The sequence below is a fragment of the Melozone crissalis genome, unplaced genomic scaffold (genome assembly GCF_028551555.1).
Source record: "Melozone crissalis strain CALT ecotype California unplaced genomic scaffold, PUWL_Pcris_2 ptg000016l_1, whole genome shotgun sequence".
Classification (NCBI taxonomy): Eukaryota; Metazoa; Chordata; class Aves; order Passeriformes; family Passerellidae; genus Melozone; species Melozone crissalis.
The window spans coordinates 48,432,359-48,441,074 of record NW_026535794.1 but is presented as its reverse complement, the minus strand read 5'-3'; the positions used below and the strand labels follow the sequence as shown (position 1 = coordinate 48,441,074).

Here is an 8,716-nt window from a genome sequence, read left to right as displayed (position 1 = left end):
GCCCTGGGAATGGAGGATGAAAGCCACACTCACTGGGCTATTCCTTCTATTGAGTTTTCTTCCATGCTGTTATAAAAATTACATTTACCTTGCACCAGTGTCACTGTAAAACACTTGGTCTATTTTAAACTTTTCTGGTTAGGACCAACATATAATAACCATTGGGCAGCTCCAATGGTTAACTGTTTCCACTGGAACAGAAGAGAAGCTCCCTTGAAGTTCAGAACTTGCTGAACTTCAACATGAAATTGTTATTTTGTTTTTCTTAAATGTTTAGAGCTCTTTCTAAATTTTTCCTTTTCACATAGAAACAGATAGTGATTAAATCACTTCTAGATCTTGTTGCTCATGAACATGAGTGTTAAAAGCAATTACTTCTCTATTCTTGACATACTGAACATGTTGTCCTACAAAGTGGTTATTCTATGTCTCTTCACCTAAGCTGATTATGCTATGGAAAGTTTGACACATCTGAAGGACAGGATGCCACCCAAAGCAGCATGGGCAACAGGGCCAGGGAGGGGATTCTGCCCCTCTGCTCTGGTGAGACCCCACCTGGGGAGCTGCATCCAGCTCTGGGAGGGCACAGGAAGGACATGGACCTGTTGGAGTGAGTCCAGAGGCCCCAGGATGGTCAGATGGATGGAGCAGCTCTCATACAAGGAAAGGCTGGAAAAGAGAAGGCTTCATGGTGACTTAATTGTCACACTTCAATACTTAAAGCGGGCTTATAAAAATGATGGAGAAGAACTTTTTATAAGGGCATGTAATGACAGGTGAAGAGGCTTCAAACTGAAAGAGAGTAGGAAATGAGGAGGAAATTCTTTGCTGTGAGGATGGTGAGGCACTGGAACAGGCTGCTCAGAGAAGATAGGGATGTCCCATTCCTGTTCAAGCCAGGCTGGATGAAGGTCTGAGCAACCAGGTCTGGTGGAAGGTATCCCTGACCAGGGCTTGGAACCAGGTTTCTTTAAAGTCCCTTCCAACCAAAAAAATTCTATGAATCTATGATTCTAAGCACTGAAGAAGTTCTTAAAGGCAAACTAAAATACAAAAGACCAGCAAGTGGCAGCAAAAACAATTTGCAGAGGCATGCTTTTCTTCATAGAAATATATTAGGTTAGTGGCCATTCCTGACCTCTTCATTTTCCTGCTTGGATTTCACAACTAGTGTAATGATCATAAGTATAATAATTACACAGTCTTAATTTCTAATAATTATCTTATTGTAGATATTTAAACAGATGACATGGAAATAAGTCCATAAACAGACCCAAACTACTTTTTAGAATGAGACTTCCTAGGTTAATTAAAACCATTCTTACGTGAGATTTATTTCTTTCTTCATTAAGCTGGCCATACTGCAAAGGTCATCACTTTCTCAACATCCATTAAATACAAATGAATATACAAAAGCAGATTTTGAAAGTCTGAATAGGTACACTAAAACTGAGTCATAATAACCCTTTCATCATCCTGACCTTGTGTAATTGTCCTGCACCAAATGCATGTATTATGTATGTACATATGAATATAAAATTCATACATATAAACAGCAAACCAGTAACTATAATTTAGGGATTCAAGCATGGACATCTGCAATACTGCATTTTAGAAAAATGCAGAAGTTTGAGGCTTCTTCTAACAGACCATTTTAATTTATGTTATTTTTTATTAATTTTGGTCAGATCTTCAGACCTATTAAAAAGATCTACTAGTCTATACCTGCACAGTTCAGATACTCAGTTTTTTTCATGTTCACTCTTCAATCTGTTGCAGAATAATTTACAAGAGAGGAAGGTTCATCACAGCATTATCACCAGTATAAAGAAATGGCCCAATAAGCATGGTTTTAATATTTTGTTCCCAGGGCTTAATTCCCCTGGGAAAAAAACCCTCACAAAATGAACATATGCATAGACAAAATATTCTCATTCAAACACAATAGATTGTATTATTAAAAAAGGGAAATTTATCTGTGGATTCTAAAAAGTAAAAATGTAATAATGATTCTTTACCTTGTTTCTATATCACAGATAGCATTATGGTACGCATTAATGGTTATGAGCAAGGTTCTGTAGGTTATTACTTATATACCATTAAAATACTGGTATTCATAAAGCCTCTAAGCACACTAAAATCCAACCATCATTCCTATTGGGTGTAACAAAGGCAATTTTGGATAATTTTTGCATCAGGAAAGTTTTGGCCAGAAGTACTATAACAAAACTTCTTCAAAAATTGTCAGGAACTCTTTTATCTCAGGATCTAAGGTGTTCACTCTCAGAAGTGACTAATGGCTTTGATGATTTATACAGTTTTGGGGTCAGTCAAGGGGAGATTTCAACAGGCTGGGTTTCTACAGGTGATTAGCACCCACTGGGCTATCCTGAAATATCTTTGTTGTCAGCACAGCCATGCAGTAATTCTTCCTGGAAATTCTTCTATCTATCTATCTATCTATCTATCTATCTATCTATCTATCTATCTATCTACGTCTCTTTAAGGTTGTAACTGAAATAGGCACACAAATTAAAATGCTTCATTCTTGGTGTTTTCTGTTCCTGCACTCCCTCTTCTGGCTTTCTAGAATTATCTGGCAAACATCTTATGCCCATGTCTTATGATCCACTCTGATTTTGGCTGTAAACACATCAGCTGTAAAGTTAAGGTAGATTTTCGTAACAGACATCAGAAAAGGGACTATTACTAAATAAATCAGGAAATTACCATAGCAGCCCAGTGCTTCTGTAGATATCTATCCTGGGTAGAGGTTCCCTGGACTTTTGGAGACCAAAAGTAATCCCAGTCTTGGTGCAATGGCTGCCATACTATGGATATTAAATCCGAATAGGAATAAAGAGAAAGTTTCCAGTTTTCTAGCTTGTTCTCTTGAACTGTGCAGTAGAATTTTGTATTTAATTTTTTTCCCAGAAACTAGTAGAATTTTTCTTTTCACAAGTTTTCTTTTAGACTGTGCTATGATAGCACTGGTAAATTACCATTCTCCTGCACTGTTCAAAATCCAACTATTATGGTACTATACAGCTGAAATCAATGTAAATGATTTTTGTTGTTGAGCATGAGAGAAAATTGAAACATGAAGAATGAAATTTTGCATTTTAAATATTGTTCACTCAAATATCTTTCCAAACACTGTATATCTGTATATTTACATCCCTTGGAACCATACTGGAAAACTGAGCCAATATTGGAAAATGAAATAAACATCATCCTCTTGCACACCTGGTATTGTATTTACTATGCCCTTTTCTAAGTGGTAAACACTCTGGTTTCTATGTGAAGCACCAAAATGCATGTAACAAATGTAGGGGAAAAGTCTCAGGATTATGGAAACTGTTCAAATGCAAACTTAATCACCCTTTACTTGCTATGGATATTATCCCTCTTTCAAGAAAACTTTTGCATCTGTGAGAAACTCTTGAGATGGTTTGAAAAGTGTTTTCAGTATATTTAATAAGAAATATATCACATATGGATATCATGTTTTCAGTGTTGGAGTTCTTTAATAAAGCAACATGAAAATGTGATTAAAAATGTATATTTAATACAGGAAGCAGTGTGTTCATTTCAGTATGTGAAGTCCAGCTTCTCCATGAATTTCAGTGCTCAAGGAGGTCCTAAAACGCAATGGCTTTAGAAAAATGTTCCTTGATTAAAGGGAATGCTGCCATGGTGAAGTTTTAGGATGAAGAATGGCGATGTTTCCTGCCCAGCTCCCCCAGTGTTCGTTGCTGTCACCTGTGCCACACACCTGCCTGAAAGCTGCCAGAGGAGGGGGGAGCAGGCAGGCAGTTTCTTCATGCATGAAAAGGAGCTTCCATGGTTTTGGGGTCTACTCTTAGCCCCTGTCACTTAGTGGAATCTCTGCTCTAGTGCTATAAAAACAGTCATCTGTGACTCAGGTGAGTCATGCCATTTATTGCCTCACACCGGTGTATTTGCTCAGATCTAACACGGAGTGTTTGCTTAGATCTGGTGTATTGCTGTCATGGTGCATTACAGCCTAAGGAGGGAAAGAAGTCTCCTTCCTCTTCTGGAAAGCCCACAGCAATTCTGCTGGGTATAAAATCCTAGCAGGCAGCTGTGGGACTTTCAGAGCAATGAGCCTCTTAAATATCAGCTGATGCATAACAGCGTTATTGTGGTTTGAGGACTTGGGTGTTGCAGAAGAGTGGTTTTATGGGAAATCACTGGGAATTATTACTCTGCATAAAGATTCTCTTGTACATAATTATATGCAAGATTAGAATCAGTAATTCTGCAGGTTTTGATCTTCATGTATGATGGGATAGTTCACAATAAGTAAATTTAGTTACACCACACAATAAAAGTTCCTCTACCACAAGCAGGCTTCGTGGCTATCAGTTCTTGTCAAAGTGAAATGTACAGGACTTCAGAAAAAAAATAAAATAAGGAAAACACCACCCTCACTGTCTGGTATTAGAAGATATAATTTGATGGTTTGCAGGGTGACGTACCCTGTGTAGTTCACACAGTAACTGTGGGTAAAGGCATTAAAGAAAAATAAACCAAAGCTTATTGATCACTTTTCTTTCGGGAAGACGGAGAACTGATATTTGATATTTGACTTTTCCAGCGAGCAAAACCCACGAGTTGGGCGCTCGTCGCTCCCCGGCTGGCGGGCCGCGGGGATGCTGAAGCGCCGGGGCCTGGGCGGCCGCGGGTACCGAGCGGGAGCGGGGCAGGGGCGCGGAGCGGGGCTGCGGCCGCCCCCTCCCGGCGGGTCCCGGCCCGGAGCGGCCCGGCCCGGCTGGGCTGGGCTCCCGCGGCGGCTCGCTCGCTCCGGGGGCGAACACACAGACGTGCGCCGCAGCGTGCCCGCTGCAGGGCTGCTCGGCGGCGGCCGCGGCTCTCCGGGAAGGGAAGCGGCATCAAAACACGAACAGCTATTCCAAAGGCAAGGAGGTAGCCCCGGATCCCTCGTTTAGGAGCTGCAGGAGGAGGGACGCCAGCCGCCCCCCCCGCACGGGGGAAGCGGAGCGGCAGCGGGCGGGGGCGGGAGCGGGTGTCGCCCCCCGCCCGCAGGTGCTGCCGATCCGCGGGACCCCTCGGCGGCAGCCGGCCCGGGGCTGCACATCGCGGCCCGGCCAGCAGGAGGAAGGAAGAGGAAGTGAGAGCGGCGGGTGCTGTGCGAGCCCCGGGATGGGATAGTGCCGGGGGCAGCCCAGCGCACCGCACCGAGGCGGCGGCACGGCACGGTACGGCGCGGCGCGGAGCGGGCGCGGCTCCCGCGGCGGGGGCGGCCGAGCGGCCCCGCTGTGCTCGGGGCGGGGGACGCTGGCCACGCCGGAGGTAGGAGAGCTCGGTCCGGAGCGGCGACGCGGCAGCGGCGCTGCCCGGGCGGTGCGGGGAGCGCGGAGGGGCGCGCAGGGCAGCCGGGGAGGAGGAACGGGACGGGGCCGGCGGCCGGCGAGCCCCGCACCTGCCCGGGAGAGCCCGGAGCCGGTCCCCGCGGCGGGAGGTGCGGGCGGGGGGCGGCCGCCGCGGCTGTGAGAAAGAGGAAGCGCAGCGCTGTGCTTGTCAGTGCGGCGGGGCCTCGGACGGCGGCTGCCGGCGGGGGGGCGGCCCGGCCCGACCCGCCTCGCCTCGCACAGCGGCTCCTCCCGCCGCCCTGCCCTCTCCGCCGGCCCCCGGCCGTGCCGCCACAGCCTCCCGGTTCTCCCCGCCGCGACTTCGCCGACGCCTCCTCCTCCGCCACCTCCTCCCGCTCCGTCCCCTCCCCAGCCCCTCCCGTGCCCTGGGCAGCCCTGCTCGCCACCGGCTGCTCCTGGTGGCCGGAGGCCGCTGGCGAGGGCAGCGGACGGGAGCCGCGCACCGCCGGGCGCGGGGGGTGAGTGCTGGCGGGGCCTCCCCCGAGCTGGGGGCACCGGGGGGCGGCGTGCGGGGCAGCGGCCGTGCCGGACCCGCGGGGGTTAATGCGCGGGGTCGGGCCCGGGCGGAGACCGCGGCCGCAGCAAGTGTCCGCACCGCCGCGGGCGCCGCTCGGGAGGAGAAGGCTCAACTTTGAAGCAAGTGCATCTCCGCAGGCAGCCAGCGCCGAGCTCGGCGTTGGTACCCAGCCGCCGCCTCCGAGGGCATGCCTCCCCCTCGACCCGGCAGCCGAGAGCTTCTCGGGGGGTGGGAGGGGGCGCGTGTGCTCCTTTTCCTAAGTTTATGCTCACACAAGTGATCAAACCGCTGATGAATTTCAGATTAAATGATTGTTCTGACATGTGGGTGGTGATTATGCAAAGCCACAGTAGAGCAAGCCTTGTAGAGCAGCCTTGTAGAGCAAGTGGGTACTGGGTCTAAAAAGTTACATTTGTAAAGTTTTTTTGGCTCAAAGCCTTTGCAAAGTTTATTTTGAATACCTTTTCCTTGCAGAACTAATGCAACTGTTCAGCTCTCCCCTGGGAATGGTGTAAAGTAAATATAGGAGTTCCTGAAAAATAACAGTGAGTACATTTCAAGTCAGCAACGTTTTGTTTTTAACTTTATAAGAATATCTCTTAACCTGCCAAGGCTCTAAATGTGTAACAAACACAGAGAGAATGCCAATGATAATAACAGTGCAGGAAATGTACCGTGTGTTAATTGCTTTAGTATAAACATGGTTGTCTATGAGCTGTGTTTCATGATACTGCAGTTATGGTGCAATTTCAGCCAGGGATATTTTGAAGTGTATTCATTAGCAAATAGGTTTTCTTTTGTATTTATCCCTTAGCTGCCTGATTGCCCTTGGTTAAAATATTTGTCTTTTGGGAAGAGAGGGAAACTGAGTAAGAACTGTACTGAGTCCTGTATCTGTGACTGGGGATGTTGTTTCCTCCTCTTTCCCCTTGTCTGTTTTTCTTCCTTTTCCCCAAATGCATGCACACATGCATGCCATCTCTTCCTCAGTTATATAATCTCACAGACATTTATGGATCATTCATTGTTCGCATTAGTCCCATTCTTTCCATGTCATTCCTGCTTGATTGAGTGGCTTAGGCAGAATATTACAGAGGAAGGAAAATACATTGAAATTTACATAAAGTTCTTCCAATTTGAACTGCAAGTTTGCTTTCTTTGAAGGTTCTCTTTCCCTGATTCCCATTTTTTTTTCTTTCTTTTTTTTTTTCCTTTTTCTTTTTTTAGCTGTCTGAGTAGGTGGTAGGGATCTAATCTGATGACCAGTAACTAGATAAGGAGGAGGAACAGCAGCGGTGACAGCTTGCTGGTAAAAGTCCCTCTTGTGTACTGTTAGCAAAATATCCATTAACACACGTCATAAAGCTGTTAAAAGTGCTGCAGCAGCTTTTAAAACTCACTAGTGAGAGAAAAGAAAGATTAGTATGGTTAAAACAGGGACATGATGTGAAATGGGTATTAGTAAAAGATACTGCCAGTGCAGTCTGTGGATCTGGGCGCGTGAATTGACTCGTCCAGAGGCAAACCTGAATCACAATTTATTCATACTGGAAAGGTTGCACAGGGGTAGATGGCTTTCTTTCTCTCTCTCTTTGTAATCTCTTTGAAACTCACTGTGCACTGCAATACACCTGCCTTCTCTGTGGTTTGCAGCTTTGCTTTGAGTATCATTGTCTGAGGATTTGTTCTAATAAACAATTTGCTGATGGGGGGTCGGGGCGTTAGAGGAAAGAAAACTGGTTTATATACATACCATTTTGATATTTTTCCTTATATTCTCCATATGCCAGGAAAAAATTACTAGGTGAAGAGTTCAGACAGATTTTGCTGAGGGGGGAGGAAAAAAGTCTTAGCTGCTTACTTTGTAGCAGTCTTGGTAACCAAAAGTATCTGCAGTTCTGCAGTTGTCGTTATATAACCTGACCATTGGTGCTCTTAAAAGCAAGTACTCTGTATTCTTGCTGTTAGGGTGCAGCATACTGTGTTGTCCTACAAAGTTATTTTTTAATGCCCTTTTACCCTGGCTCGCATGAAACACAGCTTATTATGGCATGTAAAAGTGTAACTGTTGCTGAAACAGTGCTGTGTGCATTGAGCTTCCTGACAGCAACGCTGCGAGGTAGCAAATTACAGATCAAGAGTAACACGGAGCTCCACCCTTCCTTCCGCTCTTTGTTTTTGTCTACCTAGTAGAAGTCTCTTTGATTTTATGGTCTGGGCTCATAGACATGGGTTATCTCAATGTCCTGCCTACAAAGTGATGTTGAAATATGATCTCATGTTTTCCATGTTGATACACAGGGAGCAGAGCTCCCATGCTCACACATAAGACTTGTTGCTTTCTTCTTTTGATACTCTAGATGGCTTCAGTATGTGATGGAGTGAGTGGCTAATGCCTATAGATTTAAGTGTTACTAGGAAAAGGTTTCCCCAGGTCTCTGCCAGTGCACCTGCACAGTAAAATGCAGTGTTCTCTTATTCCAATAACGAGCTTTTGTTGTTGTTGTTTTATTTTGATATATTGCCAGCCACAGTGTTTCTAATTCTGTAATTGTCAAATAAGGATTTGCTTGGGACTTAAATGAGGCCATGAAGTACAGTTTTCCTCTCGAGCTGAGATTTTGCTGTCACTTGATAGTCAGTTTCCTTGAAATAAACAATCTCCTTAAAATTTACAAGCTCTCTTTGTCATGCTGTGCTGTGAATGTGCAGCATGTCCTTGGATTAAAAGAACATTCCACATTGTAGAAGGTGATGGGATTTTAGGAACCCTGGGAGCTGG

General features: G+C 45.7%; 1 protein-coding gene across 1 annotated transcript in view; it reads left to right on the top strand.

Moving 5' to 3' along the window:
• Positions 1 to 6,408: 6,408 nt before the first annotated feature.
• Positions 6,409 to 8,716, top strand: part of ELMO1 (engulfment and cell motility 1) — a 301,790-nt gene continuing 299,482 nt past the window's right edge. The window contains exon 1 of the mRNA XM_054273352.1: positions 6,409 to 6,479. The gene's annotated coding sequence lies outside the window, so the exon portion shown is untranslated. The remainder of the gene's footprint in view (positions 6,480 to 8,716) is intronic.